An 18,372-nucleotide genomic window follows, 5' to 3' on the forward strand; every position below is an offset into this window, starting at 1 on the left:
AGATTTAAAAACTATGGAGAATAGAGAACAGAGAGTGACTGTCTAGAAAATTAATATTGAATTTGGTTTTCCATATTCCTACCAGTCACAAATTTATGTCAACTATCTACGTTTGCTAAAATCGTGTCAGTTTGTTGCTAAGAAATCTTCTTACCTAAAAGTTGTTTGCAGGGTTTATTGTATGCGAAGTCAAGGAAATAGAACTCATTCTTCCATTTAGTTTAAGGGGAAATAATATGTTCATCAAAAATTGAAGTCAGTGGAGAACTCTTAAAAAGTGATTAGGTGGGTAGATGAAACAAGAGAACAAAGTTTGAGTCCAGTGGCACCTTTAAGGTCAGCAGAGTTTAATTCTGGGCATAAGCTTTTGTGTACATGCATACTTCATCTGTTATCTGATGGAGTGTACATGCACTAGGATTGCTAATCTCCAGTGGGGATGTGAGAATTGAATGTATTTGCATCTTCTGGAACTGTAATCAAGCCCATTTGGAGTCAAGATATTAATACTTCATTATACTGTTGTCTAGGGACTTGTTCTCTTTATGTATTATAATACTGTTGTAAATATTAGTAATTTTGTCATCATAACCTTGAGGTTGTGTTTTGTTTACAATCTCCAGTAGGGGGCAGGGGATCCCCTGGTTTGGATTCCCTCCCTCCACTCCAGAGTTATCAGAAAGCGGAGGGGTGTGTGAATGTATGCTGGGCACTCCATTATACCCTATGGAGACCAGTTCCTATAGGGTATAATGGAGAATCAATCTGTGGGTATCTGGGGCTCCAGTAGGCAGTGCTGGATTAAACCCTGTAGAGGCCCCTAGGCAGTCAAAATCTCAGGGGCCCCTCGCAAATTATCTCAGAGTCAGAGTGCCTGCCACACCACCCACAGCCCCACTGCAGCCTGCAGGCACCTTCTCATGTTCAGGCTGGGAAGGCTGCAAGCAGGGAGAAAACCCGGAGAATGGCCCAGGGCCCCTTAAGTTGTGGGGACCCATAGGCTAGTGCCTACTTGGCCTAATTGTTAATCCAGCCCTGCCAGTGGGGGGGGTGTTGTTTTCTGAGGTTCATACACCAAATTTTCAGCATAGCATCCAGTGCCTCTTCTCAAAAAACACTCCAAGTTTCAAAAAAGTGGTCTAGAGGGTCCAATTCTATGAGCCCCCAAAGAAGATGCCCTCGTCCTCCATTATTTCCAATGAAAGGAAGGCATTTAAGAGAAGCACAGTTCCTGTAAATGTGGTGGCCAGAACTCCGTTCAGAGTTCAATTGTGCTTGTCACAACTTTGCTGCTGGCTCCACCCCCAAAGTCCCCAGATATTTCTTGAGTTAGACTCTAGCATGCACACAAAAGCTTATACCAAGAATTAAATTTTGTTGGTCTTAAAGGTGCCACTGGACTCAAACTTTGTTCTTAAAAAGTGAGGATGAGAGACCAAAATAGCTGCAGCATTCACTATGCAGAAAGTCAGTAGGTCTGAAATGCAATAGTTGTTGAGAGAATTTGTTACCCCTATTACCATAAGGCTAGAATGTTACTGTTTCATACCAATGACAGAGGATTAGCCATAGAGAAAAATTACATTTACTACCAACTGCTTTTGAAATTTTTAAATGTTTTCTAAGGAAGCTATAACCAGTATTTTAGAGGCATGAAGCTTTGACAGTCATTATGATAGTCAACAGCACTGAAGAAAACTGGCTTTCAAAAGCTTGCTGGAAGCCAGATGCTATTATTATTCTACAGTTAGAAGTATTACCAGAGCAACTTTCTGAACCCTTCAGTATAATTTATCTAATTCCCTAAACTACTCACTGAAGTACTTTTACACTGCTATACATACCTATCAATTGCAAAATATTTCCAGACTCAAAAACCAGCTTTACTTCAATCTGCGTACAATTTAAGATTTGAGGTTCTTACCAGTTATCCTTTCATGTTAGGGACCTGGATTAATTGCTATAAAGCCATAAAAAACAAAAATAGCCTATTCCTGTGTCCTCCAACCATTTGTCCAGTGTCCAAAAGTATATTTTACTGTTCAGCAGTATTCAGACTCTATAAAAATGTCAGTTTGCAATTTCAGAGAAGATGCACTCTTATGGTGTGTGCCTCCCAATAATCTTCTCAAGAGACAATAACAGTGGCTCGTTGCCTTTCTGAAAGTTTTTGTCATAGTTTTCCTTTTCCACTCCATCTGATAAAATGCAGTGATATGTTAATATGTTTTCAATTGAAAAAGAATCACAACTGAAGCAAACGTTAAATGTGCCTGACTTCTTAAGACTAAACAGAGCACCAAGGCAGTCATCCACTAAATCTGCTGATAAGCTTAGCATCTCTATAATTGTTTTACACACAGTTACAAGATGCCTAGTGAATACAAAATGTGATACATTTTGTTGAATCACACAAATGCTACAATAGATATTGTTATACAATATATAATAGACAAATGGGTGGTTCATAATGGGTGGACACTGCTGTAGGGAAAAAGAAAGCTGAAATATCCAAAAAAGTAAATATCCTGGAGTAGATTCTCTCTAGATAGAATTAAGCGATTAAAGAAAATATTTTCTTGCTGCCTGTCTTGAATTTCTTTCTCATCTTGTTTGATGGGCAGCTTTCCCAAATATTTTGTGACCAGTTTTGCCTCTGCCCAGACTTGGTATTAATTACACTTAATTCTTCCACCTCCTTGATTCCAATCCTGTTGACACTGCTCAATGCGTGATTGAGTGAACTGAGATATAATGATTGCTATGGGTAGTCTTGGTACTGCAGTATTCTGAAACTAAGAATAGTGTGGAACTGATCAATATATGGATGGGAAACAACTGGGAGTCTCATATCAGCTGCCCTAAACTTTCTAAAAGGAGAGAGAAATACAAGAATGTAAAAAAAAAACCCTGAAAACCAGACTAAAATTGTTCTGGAGCTGTGTATTAAACTGCAGCTTTTCCTAAATTACCTCCCTGTTCTCAGATTTCATGGAACTTCCATTTCTCAGAGACCATCAGACAAGTGAGAGCCCACAAGGAATTCTGAGAGAAGGAAAGATGGAGATATTATATCTTTGTGCCCTTTTCTACATAACCGAAAAATAATCAGAGAGGAAGACAGGGTTCTTCTGTCCACTTCTCCGAGAAATGAAGTTCATAGAAAAAGAGGAAGAATCCAGGCTTGAAGGACTCTTTGGTGTTCAATCTGTATTCACTTCAGGGAGTGGTGTATCAATGCACCATCTTTCTTTTTCCACAGCCATTTCAGCCTTGTTTTTTAATCTCTAAAGTGATATTTGGTGGGAAGGGAGAACTGATCCTGAGAGGGAAAAAAGGATGCTGTCTCAGTTGCTTCTGGTACAGAGACACATTTCTATGTCTGTAAGTATAGAGAATAACAGAAGGATATATGTTCACTGTATCCATTATACATTAGCTTCTTTGTTTGTATCCTTTTTTGTACGCACAGTATTGAGACATGTGAGCCACAACAGCAAAAACTTCACAGCCATTATCACAACTCTGTTGACTTCCCTCAAAATCCTTCCAGAATTTGCATTGAACAGTTACATCTGATTTCAGTGGACAATCACTTTTTCATGGCACATCTTTACATTGTGTTCACAGTCAGAGAATGTGGCTATTGTATCTTATTGTAGTTTACTCCAGTTTCTTTAAGACATATTTACAATGGTTTTGTACCACTATGATATAGGCAAGAAATATACTTGCTTTTTAAGTCGGTAGCCAGTTTCTAGAAGTTGTGGAATTATTTTTTTTAAATTTCTATTGTATACTTTTCTGCCCTGGCTATTTCAAATATGGTTTTGTACACAGTTAACACACAAAAAGACTAATTGTTTGATGCTGTTATTATTGCAGCAGCATTTCAGAACAGTGGCCCTACATATCCTGAGTTAATGCATAATGTCAGCAACTGGAAATATCAGAACTCCACCCCCCCCTAATATTGTTTGATCAGATATACTGCAAAAGGTGGTGACTTTTACAATTGTACTGCATACGTCTATTTCTAGAACTAAGGTGGTCTGTTTCCCTGTGGATCTGAGGTATGAAACCCATCATTGCTGTAGCCACCAGCATATAACAGGGAAGACATTGGTATGTGCAGTCTCTGAGGGTGTTTGCCTTTGAACTCAAAATGAACAACAAGCTATTTATAAAATGGGTCACTGCCAGAGACCAGGTTCTGGTGATAATTGCTCTCTCCAATCTGACACAGCTGTGATTGAGTGCATACAGTGTCCCCTTAGCTAGGAAGTTGATTAAGAAATTTTAATTAACCAATTAGCCATACCCATTCTGATGAAATTGTTAAATGCCAAGGTTGCTGAGCCAATGTACATATGAATACGCTTGAAAAGTTATGCCTTATTAATCAAAAGCCATGAAGCTAAATAAGAAATTAAAGTAAGTTTTCAAAAGCTAAAAGAGACAAATTGTGTAGTCAGGGTTACAGTTTTGAAGACCAGTGATTACAAAAGTTTTATCAAAATAAAACAGCACTTACCTGGCCGGGCCGCCGCTGCGGCTGAGGACGGGGGCCGCACTTTGCCTCCCTGGAAGGAGGGGAGGCTTATGTTGCCATCCTGCCCATCTGGGGACTCAGAGGGGGGTAGAGTGCTGGGCTATAAGAGGCCCTGCTCTGCCCTGTACTGCGCACTTTCTTTTGGCTCTTGGCTGAGAAGGATGTGTATTTCATGCTCCCTCTGTTATAGGCCGAGAGCAGCTCCGGGGAGGCCGCAGTTTGGGCAGCTCGGGTGGATGGCACAGCTAGCTGCTCTTTTCACAGTGCGGGGGCTGAAGTTCGCTCAGCGTGGGTCGGCGCGGTTCTTGGCGGCCGCATATTTGGAGTGGCACAGCAGCAGCGGCTGGCTTTGGCGCAACATGCCCCACCTCCAGGCCTCCAGCAGAAGAGCCCCTTCCCTTCCTTATTCTGCTCCCCCATCCACCCCCACCCCTTTCTCATATTGTTCAGAGGAAAGGGAGGAGCAACCAAGGGGATTTTGAGGGCAGGACTAGTCCAGGGAGAGAAGGCAATGGGATCCAAAAAAGGGTAAGACCCATCTAAGGGCAAGCAGCCCCTCAGGAGGCCCAGCAAGAGGGTGCACACGGGCAGCCCTGCCCTCGGAGAAGGGGAGGAGGCACTACTAGGATGGCAATCCTGGAGCAGTTACAGCTCCTGGAGTAGGAAAAGGATGTCAGCACTGGGCCCTCAAGCCAACCTTCTGGTCATAAGGCCTCTAGAATTCTCAAGTCTTTTTTTGAGGAGGTTCTTGCTCAGCTTTCTGCGTTACAGGGAATGCAGGATCAATCTGCAGTGGAGGACTCGGGACAGGATCCAGATGATGGTGACGAAGCAGCAACTGAGCGTGAGACCTGCATGCAAGGTGTGGCTGGCCGGACAGTTGTGTCAAGGGAGGCTAACCCGGTGGCGGTGGCTCTGGTAGGCATGGATGGTAAGTTAGGCACACTGCAGTTTGGCACCACTTTGACTTGGGGGCAAAGGATGCAACCATTCACTCAGGGTACATCGACAGCTATGGGGTTCCCCTCAATGTCATATGGACAAGTGGGGGCACCCCCCCTTTCTACCAGTCAAGCGCTTCTGCAGCGCAGGCCTCCCAGGGACAGGGCTATGTGTGGGGGCCTGGGCAGTTGCCAGCCGCCATGGTGCCTCCGTTCCACATGCAGACAGCCCTACCGCACTGCCACCCACAGGATCATTGCTATGGGGGCAGCATCCTTTCATTCAATCACCACTAGAGTGGCTGGGACACTCATGGGGCATATGGGGTAGCAACTGGAGCCCCTACGGGTCGGTTCCTTTTCAATATCACCCCTTTGATGATACTGCCATGTCCTTAGGCGACTGTCTTACAGTGGCCACATGGGAATAGATTCTTAGGAGTGAATACGTGGATGTTTTTACCCTCCTATATCAGGAATTAGAGAAGAAGAAGAAGAAAGAGGAGCTGGACGGTAAGGAAGGTTGACAGGACCTGGGCCAATTGGCTGCCAGATTTCCTGATTTATGCAGGTGTCATAGCGCGGGCACAGCTTTTAGGGGCGGCGCCGCTATTTCAATACTGCAATATAATCTATGAGACTTACACAGACTTTTCCAGGGCTGCTTGGCTACAGTATGATGAGGAGTTTTGGATGAGGGCAGCCCTTAAGTCTGTCATGACAGCAACTTTGACTGCAGTTGATCCCAAAGCATTGGAGGTGACCTGGAGATCTGTCTCAATCCACAAGTCCTCCCACCAGAAGGAAATGCCTTTGAATGACTCTAAGATCCAATGTGCCCACCAGCTTACGTCCTTTGTGGGGTTGGCCAGAGAACTCGGTGTTCTGTTGGCTCATGAAAAGACCAAAGGTCCAGCATCAGTACTGATGTTCCTGGGTATCAAGCTCAATACCATGCAGCAAGCTTCATGGCTGCCTGCAGAGAAGGTAATGGGCTTGAGGGAAAGACTGGCTGCTGTTAAGGTGAAGCGTAAAATCTCACTGTTAGAATTACAGCAGCTGGTGGGTCACCTTAACTTTGCATGCAAAGTGGTGGCCCCAGGCACAGCCTTTCTACAGTGTCTGTGTGACTCCATGGGTTCCCTTTGGCTGTCTCACCACAGGATCCATGTAAACAGGGGCATATAGTTGGACCTGGATATGGCAACAGATCTTAGAGTCATTCAATGGCATTTCCTTCTGGTGGGAGGACATGTGGATTGAGACAGATCTCCAGGTCACCTCCAATGCTTTGGGATCCCTGGGTTTTGGGGTATATTTCAGGAGGCACTGGAGCGCGCAGGAGTGGCCCCATGAGTGGACTGTCAGTGGTCTATGCCATAATCTCACATTTTTTGAGTTTTTCCCCATTGCAGTACGGCTGTGGGGGGCAGAATTAACAAATCATACGGTCCACTTTTGGTGTGACAACCTTGTGGTCATCCATGTTATCAATACCCTCTCCTCAAGATCTGAGCTGGTAATGGACCTGGTTAGAGTTTTCACTTTGCACTGTTTATGCCTGAATATTTTGTTTTTGGCAAAGCACATTCTGGGCATGTGCAATGGCAGATGGAGAGGTTCCACCAGTTTTCCCCAGAGGGTGACCCCTGGCTGGCAAAGATGTTCCCGGACATGTGGCAGCTTGGAGGGCTGAGGCTAACCGGGCAATGCAATTAACTTTGGTGCCCAGTTCCCGGAAGTCATACGACTGGTTGGCCGCGCAGTTCCACTCTTTTAGGATGCAGGTAAGATTGCCGGACCTGTGAGCCATCCCAGTTGATCATTTGATGCAGTTCTGTGTTCATTTGAAAGGTAAGGGCCTGGCAGTGAAATCCATTCACTCTCATATGGCTGCATTGGCTTTTAACAACAAGATACAGGGCTTCACAGATGCCGCTGGGGACTTTAGGGTGAGGAGAATGTTGGAGGGATGGGCGCAGGAGTAAGGTCCCCGAACAGACACATGGGAGCCCATTTCACCAGCAGTTCTTAGAGGTTTGTGCCAGGTGTGGCAGGAGGTATGCTCCTCAAGCCACGAGGTAGCATTATTTCATGCGGCTGCATTGACAGCCCTCAGAGTTAGCGAGTTGGTCGCTCAATCACGCAGGGACCAATTGGGTCGTGCTTTGCAAGCTGGCAACCTCAAGTTTATTGGGGACCAGGTCGCTATTACCATACAATGCTCTAAGAATGACCAGCGACAAAGATGCACAGTCCTTACCTTGGGCCCCTGTTCAGATCAGGATCTGTGCCCAGTTCTTGCCCCACGACAGTACAGTGCAGTTCATGAAGAACGGGGGGGTCTTATAATGAGTCTTCATAGACCAAGTACCAGTTTTGGACCATCACAGCTAGAGCATTAGTGCAGCTGGGGATTGCAGGAGTTAAGTTCGCTACTCACTCCTTTAGGATCAGCACCGCTTCCACTGCAGCAGCCATGGGCTATTCTGACTCAGCAAATTAGCGCATTGGGCGCTGGCGGTCTGCAGCGTACCACTCCTATGTGAAGCCCCTGCCTGTTGTCTAATTGCGTGTTTTACAAGTTGCTGGCCCTATGTTAATTTCTATATGCTCCCATACAGGTGTCGTGGCTTGGCAGGAGAGGAGGAGAATACTCATATCGGGCACAGCATGGTCTTTTGGGCAGCTCATCAGGCTCAGTGGATGCCAGTGCGGTCCCCAGCTGGGACTTAGTGAGTGGGCTGTGTTGGAGTGGCAGGGGCGACAGGGCCTACTGTGGCCAGGGCTACTGCCACTGTTATTCTGGGGGAGGAATGGTGAAGATCCACCTAGGTGGCAATGATTTGAGCCTTATGAAGGAAGGGCCCTGTTGTTGCAGGCCATTAATGATCTCTGTCATTTCGAAGAGGTGGCCGAGGGTGCTGATCATGTGGTCCACCATCCTCCCCCATAGGGTCTGGCAGGCCGCTCTTGATCCAGCTGGGATTGAGCGGGCCAGACAGAAAGCCAACCAGGCCTTGCAGAAGGCATTGGCAGAGGGCTTGGGTATTTACCTGCTGCATCCGGTCATAAGAGTTGAACATGCAGAGCTATACCACAGTGATGGGGTGCACCTCTCAGTTGACGGCAACAGGGCCTTTTTGGAAGAGACCCAGCTGGGGCTTCGGGCGGCTCTGGGTCACCCAGTGGGCATGAGTGCCTAAGTTGAGGCTTGGCACTGGTGGTGGCAGGAGGGGCTTAGGTTATTAACATGGTGAGCACCCATTCTGCAGCCCCATTTTGGGATAAGTGGCAGGGTGGATCAGCAGCTGGGCTGCACGGCTCTCTGCGGTGAATGCCTGCCACGGGGGGGGGGGGTCCTCCCCTTGCAGGCTCCTTTTGTTTAGGGGAGGCCTCGGAGGGGGATGGAAACCCCAGCAGGCTGGCCTGGCTTTAGCCATCATTCTTGGCTCATGCTGGGGGTGTGGGGCTCACTCGTTACAGGACGAGAAAACGTAGGGGTTACCTTTGGCTTGTCCTGTTAGTTCTGTTTTGCCCCATGCCAGTTTAACTGTTTAATAAAGTGGCCCTACTTTATACCCAAACATTTCATATGACTCCTTATTTCGGACGGGGGGGGGGGGCAAAAGACTTAATATTGCATGATGTTAATTTTGCATTCTTATGGAGAAGTAAGGAATTGTGTAGTCATCAATCCAGATACAGAAACTCTCTTGATTTTGGAAAGGTCCATCTTGAATCCTTTAGGTAATTCAATGGGTCATATCCATGATAATCAGATACAGCAGAGGGAGGTCTTGTCTTTCACACAGTGCTATGCTAAACAGAGTCACCATCTTCTTAATCTACTTAAGTTAATGGGCTTTGAAGAATGTAACTCTACAGAGGATGGCACTGACAGTTATGAAGAAAAACTAGTAAAAGCAGCTTTTTAGTGTTTTAGTAGGAGCAGCTGATTAGGCCATTGCTCTATAGGGATGAGAAATCTTAAACCTCACCAACTGTCCTTCTGCACTGTATTAAATGTGCTGGACAAAGGTGGGCACAAACTGGATTACATTTCTGGAATTACAGACCACCACCGCCACAAGGTCTCCCTAGTGCTCTCTCTGGTAAAGACAGCTGCAGTTACAGGAATCTATGGAACAGGTCAGGAACAAGCCAGTGACACAAAACTCACAGGGAAACTTCACCTGGACAGTGCATCCCCAGCCAAACACTGGAAGCAAGGTTCCCCGTTATGCTTGCAGCCACCTTCAAGTCTCCAAAATCAGGTCCTGAAGGACAGAAAGGCAGGGGCTTCCCAAAGTTATGCCGTGACAGCTTGGTGGATATGCAGCCCCTCCTTACCAGTGAAAATCAGATGATGTTGGGTAAGGAAGTCCACCCACACCTGGCAGAGGTGGCCATCTTCACACCCAAGCACCAAGGGTACAACCTGCATGCTGCATGCTGGATCACCCAGAGAGGAGGAGTGGGATGAAATGCAAGGGGACAACAGGAGGTCTGGATCTTACCATGTGAGGTTAAGAGAGGAGTAGCTCAGCAGGGGGAAGTTGACCTTCAGGAAGGCCAACTCATCCACCCTAGCTGAGTCGAGGCAGGAGCAGTGAGGGCTGGGAATGTCTCCCAGGTAGGAGATTTCCCACTCTCTCTGGACAGTGGTGGGAGGGCAGAAGAGGAAACTCATAGCCATAAAAGAGAAGTTGGGTCAGATGGCAGCCTTGCATGGCCAGTACTCAAAGGGATCACTGAAGACAGACTCAGGGGACATAGTGAGATATCTGTCATCACCACCTCTGCTGAATCCTCTGTCATCACACATCTGGCAGCCTAGTCATTACTGATCTCCCAAGTCACCACTGATAACTAGCAGTGAGGCTTCTCCCTGGTTGGGCTCTTTGAGGCAGAGGTGCCAGACTATGGCTCCTCCTCCTCTTCTATAATATAGTGGATTCAGTGCAGTGAAGAGACAAGGTGGTAGTGATCATAGCTCTTTATTAGGTACAGCATAGCATAGGGCTGCACTCAGAAACTGGCTAACTGGGCCCATAGGGCCAACTATATACAACTCCGGGTTCCCATGCAAGCACATTATTGGATCATTCAAACCAGCAAGGGGCTCATGATTGGAGCAGGGCAGCAGGGATCTGGATCCTGCTGTCCTTTGTTCCCGAGTCCCCAAGCTCAGTCCTTCTGGCTCCAATGAACCCAGTAGGAACACACATAACAGTCTTCCCTTTGGTCCACATACACAACATCCTCTTCCCCCCCCCCCAGCTTCTTCCACCTGCTGTTCCCTCTGGCCACATCTGCTGGTCTATAACCTCCATACTTTTTTGCAGAGCTCACACTTCATAAAATCATAAAATCACACAGTTGGAAGGGGCCATACAGACCATGTAGTTCAGGATTTCCCAAACTATTTTCTCTGTGGGAAAAACTTCATGACCCATTAAAATTTGCCTTCCCCCATTTAAACACCCCACTGAGGGGTTTAAATGGGGAGGAAAGCCCCACCGAGGTGTTTAAATGGGAAGGGAAGCCCAGGGACTGCCTCCCCCCCATGTAAACACCCCACCAGATGTTTAAATGGGGAGGGGAGTCTGGGACTGCCTTTGCTGTCTCCCTGCCTTACGAGGAGACTGCAAAGGCAGGCAATCAGCCTCCCCCCCATGTAAACACACCACTGGGTGTTTAAATGGGGAGGGGAGCCTGGGGGCTGCCTTTGCTGTCTCCCCGCCTCATGACCCGGTATTGAGATGTCTGTGACCTGGTGCCAGGTCATGACCCGGCAAATGGGAAATGCTGATCTAGTCCAACTCCCTACTCAATGCAGGATCAGCCTAGAGAACATCCCTGACATATGCATGTCTAGCAGCTGCTTAAAGACTGGCAATGAAGGGGAGCTCACCATCTCCATAGGTAGCTGATTTCACTGTTGAACAATTTTTACTGTAAAAAGGCTTTTTCTAATATCCAGCTGGTACATTTCCACCCTTAATTAAATCCCATTATTGTGAGTCCTCTCCTCTGCTGCCAGCAGGAACAGCTCTCTGCCCTCCTCTTCAAATATTTAAAGAGAGCAATCATGTCTCCCCTCAACCTCCTTTTCTCCAGACTGAACATTCCCAAGTCCCGCAGCCTTTCCAGGCCCCTGATCATCCTCAACACTCTCCTCTGCACCCTCTCCATTCTGTCCACATCTTTTTGGCAGTGAGGTCTCCAGAACTGTACACAGTACTCCAGGTGTACCTAAACAATTCAGTGTACAGCAGGATTATGACCTTATGATTTGGATGTTATGCCTCAGTTGATACACCCCAAGATCACAATAGCATTTTTTGTTGCTGCATCACATTGACTGCTCATATTTAACTTACAGTCCACCTGTACCCCAATAACTTGTTCACACACACTGCTATTCAGAAGTGTATCCCCTGGGCATGTTCCTCATTTTTTTTACTCAGATGTAAAACTCAGAATTATCCTTGTTAAATTGAATTAGGGGAGGGACGGTGGCTCAGTGATAGAGCATCTGCTTGGGAAGCAGAAGGTCCCAGGTTCAATCCCTGGCATCTCCAAAAAAGGGTCCAGGCAAATAGGTGTGAAAAACCTCAGCTTGAGACCCTGGAGAGCCGCTGCCAGTCTGAGAAGACAATACTGACTTTGATGGACCAAGGGTCTGATTCAATATAAGGCAGCTTCATATGTTCATATGTTCATATGTTGAATCTTGGTCATATCCACCCAATTGTCCAGTGTGTTCAGATCTTGTTGATTTCTATCTCTATCTTTTGTTGTATTTGCTGCTCCTCCCAATTTGTTATCATCTGCAAATTTAATAAATAGGCTCTCCACACCTTCATCCAGATCATTGATGAAAATATTGAGAAGTACAGGCACAGACAGTTTCCCCACTGTCCCCTCACTAAAAATTTCCTGACTCCAGACCTGTGACAGATGCTTCCTGGCTTCAGACTAGGAGATACCATGGAGGGGTGTACAGAAGGCTGGAGCAGCATTGTTTGGAAGGGGAAAATACTTCTTTCCCTCCCCCAATCTCAAAAGACTATTATCAACTACTGGTTCTGAGCAGTGCTAATAACGTTTTGTCCCCTGTGGAGAGCCCCAGGGACAAATCAGGAAAAAGAGGCTCTGAGGCCTGTAGTGATGCCTGTTAGGGGTGGGATAACAGGATGAAATTTAGTGCCCAGGGTGAGGAGCCTGTGGTCAGGCCCAGCATGTGGGGTTCTGTCACCCGAGGCAGAACCCCAGCATGCACCACCCAGTATTTTTTTGTGTGCATGTGCTTTGCACATGCAGCATGATGATATCATCCATAGGTGATGTGATCATGCCGGGCACTCAGCGAGTGTTTTTAAGCTCCCTGAGTCCATCTAAAATCCCCAAACCCCAACTAGGGGGAGGAATTCTTGATCAAAATGTGGGACCTTAACCAAGGAAGCTACTAGCTAAGCCCCTCTGTTTGGCATGTCCAGAGAAACTGGGTGGATCAGAACTCTGAGGCCACCTAACACTACAACCTCAGCAGGTGGGTAGAGTCCCCAATCATGAGGGAATGTTCTCTGCCTCTCTGTGTAACTGGAAAAGCCAAGAGAAAAGACTGCAGAGCTGAGCTGAGCATATATATAGCATGATGATCCTCATAGAGCAGAATGGGAACTCTGTTACTGGCAACCAGCAATCCCTGTTAAGCTTTGGAGAGCTCCTATTGGTGTTTCCAAGGCTGGGGAATTCTACCCCTCCATTACTTTTGAGTTTTGTAAACATTTTAACTGAGCAGAGACAATCTTTCTGGAAAATGCAATAATTAATGAACCACCACAGACAGAACCAAAGTTTGTGAAATGTTCATGCTGTGTGCCCTTCCACAAAATTGCTCCACGAACCATAAACCAGCCAAAATTTGTGATGAACATTACTTTATGTGCCCGTTTGTGCCCATCCCTACCCCTGGACCTGTGCTCTTTATCCTATTATATCAGACCTTCTACCATGCAGAACTTTAGGGATTGTCTGGAAGTTTGTGGCTTCCATTTTCTTGGCTCTCTGATCTCAGTCCTCTGTTTTCTATCAAGGTAAAGGAAACCAGTCAGATAATAGATGGTTTTGATCTGAATTGTTTGCTAGTTACTTATTCTCCTTAGTTAAGAGAAATAAGTTTGAGAGCACAATAAGAGATATAAGAACAATCAAGCCAGGAGCTCAAGGAGATTAAATTGGAGTAGGAACCCAAAGGGGGGTAGTCTACAGCTTTCGCAGGCTGCTAGCAGAAGATATAAGTGGAATACTAGCTGCTGCCTAATCCTAGATTGGAAAACCTGATCCAAGATAAGGTCTGCAATAAATCAGTGAATTCAGCAATTGAAGTCAACTATAATATAAAATTATATCCCATAAATGGCATTGTGCCTATGTTTAATATATTATCTACATTATAATGGCATAGTCTTTATGAATACTTCCATCTTTGATGGCTAAACAAATATCTAACAGCAAGGGACTGCCCCCCCCTCAATTTAGGAAAATGCATGCAACAGGGGCATTTTGTGGGGAAAGGGCTGCCAAGTCACAGGTGACTTATGATGACCCAGAAGTTTTCAAGGCAAGAGATGAACAGAAGCAATTTGCCTCTGCCTAGCTTCCAAGATTTGATGAGAATAAGCTAGCTAGGGCCATCCAGGTTAGGTCAATGGGGCCATTTAGGCAATTGAGAGTGCTTGGATCTATTTTGTTTGAGGGGATAACCCAGAGCATAGGACTTGCAAGGAAATGTATAGTGCAGAGATCATAAACACAAAGTACAAACAGAAGTACACAGTGCCATCAGTCCCAACATGTTGGGGGGAGTCTAAATACAGAAAGGAGGCTTGAATTGCAGCTTTCCAAAAGTCTTAACTCTACTCCTACCAAGGAATTACATTTCTGTAATGTACAGAACCAACATTAAATATTGCCATCTACCCACCCCAGAACCATCAAGACTAATGTGACCAGAATCCAGCACAGATACTGCAATGGGAAACTGCAAAGTAAACTGTAATGACTGTGAATGTGGGAACTGTGAAAAGTAATTAATGTTGTGTTCCAAGAAAAACCTTTGCAATGATGACAATTCTGCAATTGTTGTGACAACGACGCATGCAGGCATAGCTGGAATTAGGCAGCCAAAGCCATCATTGTGTTGCAACACAATTACCGAAAGCCTTAAAAAAGAGAGGGAAATGACCCACTGTGGAGTGAATGTGGTGGGCATTTGGTCTTGGGGGAGGAGATGGCTTTTGGGACGAGCACCCTTTTGGTTGCAAATAAACAAATGAGAGATGGGCATGGAGGGATGGAAATTGGGTGGGAAGGTTAATGTCAAATCACTGAGATTCACACTTTGAAACCCTGAGTTCAGAGACAAACAGGAACAAAATTCTGGAAAACTTCTGGGAAATCCAGGTGCTGGAAAATCCAGAGGAAACAGGGAAGATGTGGGTCAAATGGTAACTGCGGATAATTATGTAGGGAATCAAGCAACAGTTCTGAATAAATGTGGTCAAAGATGGAGCAAGTAGTTGTGTGGAATCAGTCTAAGAGTAAACAAGACAGGGCTGAATAGGTCAAGTATTCAGTGTAAGGCAGCTTCAGAAGACACAGGCAATAGATGTTCCCCAAACATTAACTTAGATGTCACTGATGTGAAACTTAAACGATACCCCCTCCAAAAAAAAAAAAAAAGATTGTAGACTCTGGATTCCATATTCCACAGTATTCTGAAAACATACAAGCTTTCATATTCAGTTTATTTTGGGTGCTTTGGATTTATATGGTTTTGAATCAGAAAAGAAGTCACCATTACCTATATTTTTACCCTTTTTAGTCTTTATTGGCAGGTATTCTGAAAGCACAGGTGTGTTTTCTTTAACAGTTTAGGAGGGGGGTGTTATCATCACACTTCCATCAGCAGCAGCTGTTTGTTTATTTCAGCTCTAGGGGAATATGGCGGTAGCTACAGAGCTCCTTTGTTTTTGATATTTTTTTCTTATCAGAGTCCTGCATTACAGGCCTGGTTTCTCTCCTTCTGATCCTATGAAAGTCTACTTTAAACTGCATGCAATTTTCATGGTTCTTTGATGTTGCTAGTATAGCCCTTTTCTTTTGTAAAGCTTTTATTTATAATTGCTTTTAAAAGACTTTCAAGGGGAAATGGCTTGCAATTAACTCAGGCTTCCTGGTCCCCTTGCAAGTCCGAACATCCAAAGGCAGTTTTTTAGGACTGGTATACCTGGCCTGGATAGCCTAGTCTAGCCCAGACTCATCAGTTCTCAGAAACTTAGCATGGTCGGCCCTGGTTAGTACTTGGATGGGAGACCACCAAGGAAGTCCAGGGTTGCTATGCAGAGAAGAAGATATTGGATTTATATCCCGCCCTCCACTCCAGAGAGTCTCAGAGCGGCTCACAATCTCCTTTACCTTCCTCCCCCACAACAGACACCCTGTGAGGTGGGTGGGGCTGGAGAGGGCTCTCACAGCAGCTGCCCTTTCAAGGACAACCTCTGCCAGAGCTACGGCTGACCCAAGGCCATGCTAGCAGGTGCAAGTGGAGGAGTGGGGAATCAAACCCGGTTCTCCCAGATAAGAGTCCGCACACTTAACCACTACACCAAACTGGCTCTCCAGAGGCAGGCAATGGCAAACTATTTCAGTTGGTCTCATGCCCTGAAAATCCTATAGGGTCTCAATACATTAGCTGTGACTTGACAGTAAAAAAAAAAAAAACCTAACAGTTATGGAGTGTAGCCACTGCCTTGTGGAAGCATCCTGCCCGTTCAGTACACAGAAAAAAACACATGGAGGGAGGGCCTGTAATGCAGTTCTTTGGCAAACTAGAGAGAGATAGTATTGCAATCAAAAGTAAGCTTTTTATTCATCACCCTCAGATGGTGCTCTTATTGCTTCCACTAGAGCACTGTTTCCCATTTGCAGGGTCAGGACCTAATACCGGTCCATAGAAGCCTCACTACCGGGTCGCAAGAAAAGCCAAAGCTAGTCCCGCCCCCAACAAAGCATGACCTCTGCTCTGCTTCCTTTCTTCCACCATCTCTGTGTTGTGCAAAGAAAAGCTAGCCTTGAAGACTAACACAGGCTGCAAAGCCTGAGCTCTGTTTGGCTTCCTTCCTTCCCCCGTCTCTGTGTTGTGCAGAGAGGAGCTGGGCTGCCTCTCCTTCCTTCTCCCTCTCTCCCAGTGTTTGAGAGAAAAGCTGGCATCCACTGGCACTTTAGATTCATGAAGTGTTCTTCAAGTTATGAGCTATCATGTGTCTTGCAGTATGTTCTTTAGGAGAGATTTCCCAGGAGGCCTGGACAGCAAAGAAGGGGTGTGTGTTTTTTTCAGCTGGGAGGGGCGAGGAGTGGGCATTCCAGTAGCTAATTTTTTTACCAAATAATCCCTGGGCAGAATTGTTGAATATTGCCCACTGAAACTGTTTATGCCAGTGGAGTCATAGCATCATAGCATGTTGACCTGCAAAGCTTTGCTGGAAATTTCATAAACTTTTAGCTTAAAAGAAGAGGTAGCATCAAGTAGAAGGAGAGAGAGTCTGAAATGATGCCACAGAGTCTCCTGTATTTTATATGCATTTATAATTTTTTTAAAAAATATGGTTGAACTCCTAAGCTCGATTTCCCTGTTTGAAGCACAGGTTACAAGCCCCAGGAGTAAGTCCTACGGGATCCTGCCGTAAACAAGTTTTATTAAGTTTTAACAGGGAAGATTAGGGTATTGAAGGAAGGATCAGGGATAAGGTACAGAAAATAAAAGAGTAGATTACATTTATTACTATATCAAGAGAGAAAAAAAGTATAATTCATTATACCTGCAAGTACCCAAAAGTAGTACATATTACATTTAAAATCTACAAACTTTTTGATATAGTATAAAATCCTACTATTTAGTGGGAAATTACAGATTTTTATCTGCCTTATCTGTACTCATACAAAACCACATCTATATATCTTTAATCTACACCAAACAACAAAGGAAGAAGAAAAAGAAAAGAGAGAAAAGTTCAAATTCTGGTCTTCAATACTATCTTATTGGGCAAGAAGTTTCTGTATATAACAACAGCAACTGTATATTGGCAACATTTCTCTTATCTAAGTTACAAAGGAATCTCAAGGTTAACAAAACTAAAACCAGCTTCTCATTAACCATAAAGGCCTTTGAATTAAATGGGTACAGTTATGATGTGCATGTCTTATTAGCAAATGTTGATAACTTTAACGACCTACTTGAAAAGCTAGCCATACAGGGATCTTGTGCCTCTTACTAAGATATCACTGTAGAAGACAATAAATATCTCTATAGTAGACAATACTGAGTAGGTTGATCAATTATCTGACTTATAATAAGGTATTCCCCTTTATTAATAATGTTTCCCCATGTTTATTGCCAAGAAGCAATGTTTTCTTTCCTCTAAGAAATATGGAAGCAAATGAACACATTTTTGAAGGAAAATAAATTTTAAGTAGTCTAAAGTAGTATACAAAAGAAAATCACTTCTGTAGAAGAATCAATGCAAGAGAATAATGTGCTTATGTTCCTTCAGCTGTTGGGATCCCCAAAGAAAATAATGGACATGGCATCATAATCCTTAAAAGACAGCATCACAAAACTATGTGGGGAACTGAGGGAGCCCTGTGTCAAAACACTCTTGTGGAGCAACTGGTGGGAAATCCAGCATTTGGGCAGCTTGCTCTCCTTCGTGTGCCTTGGCAAACTCAGTCACTTGAGCTGCTGTGCTTCATGCTAAAAAGACAGAGATGAGGATTCTTGCAAATGAAGGTTTCTGAGCACTGCAGCTT

Source organism: Heteronotia binoei, chromosome 3 (genome assembly GCF_032191835.1).
Source record: "Heteronotia binoei isolate CCM8104 ecotype False Entrance Well chromosome 3, APGP_CSIRO_Hbin_v1, whole genome shotgun sequence".
NCBI lineage: Eukaryota > Metazoa > Chordata > Lepidosauria > Squamata > Gekkonidae > Heteronotia > Heteronotia binoei.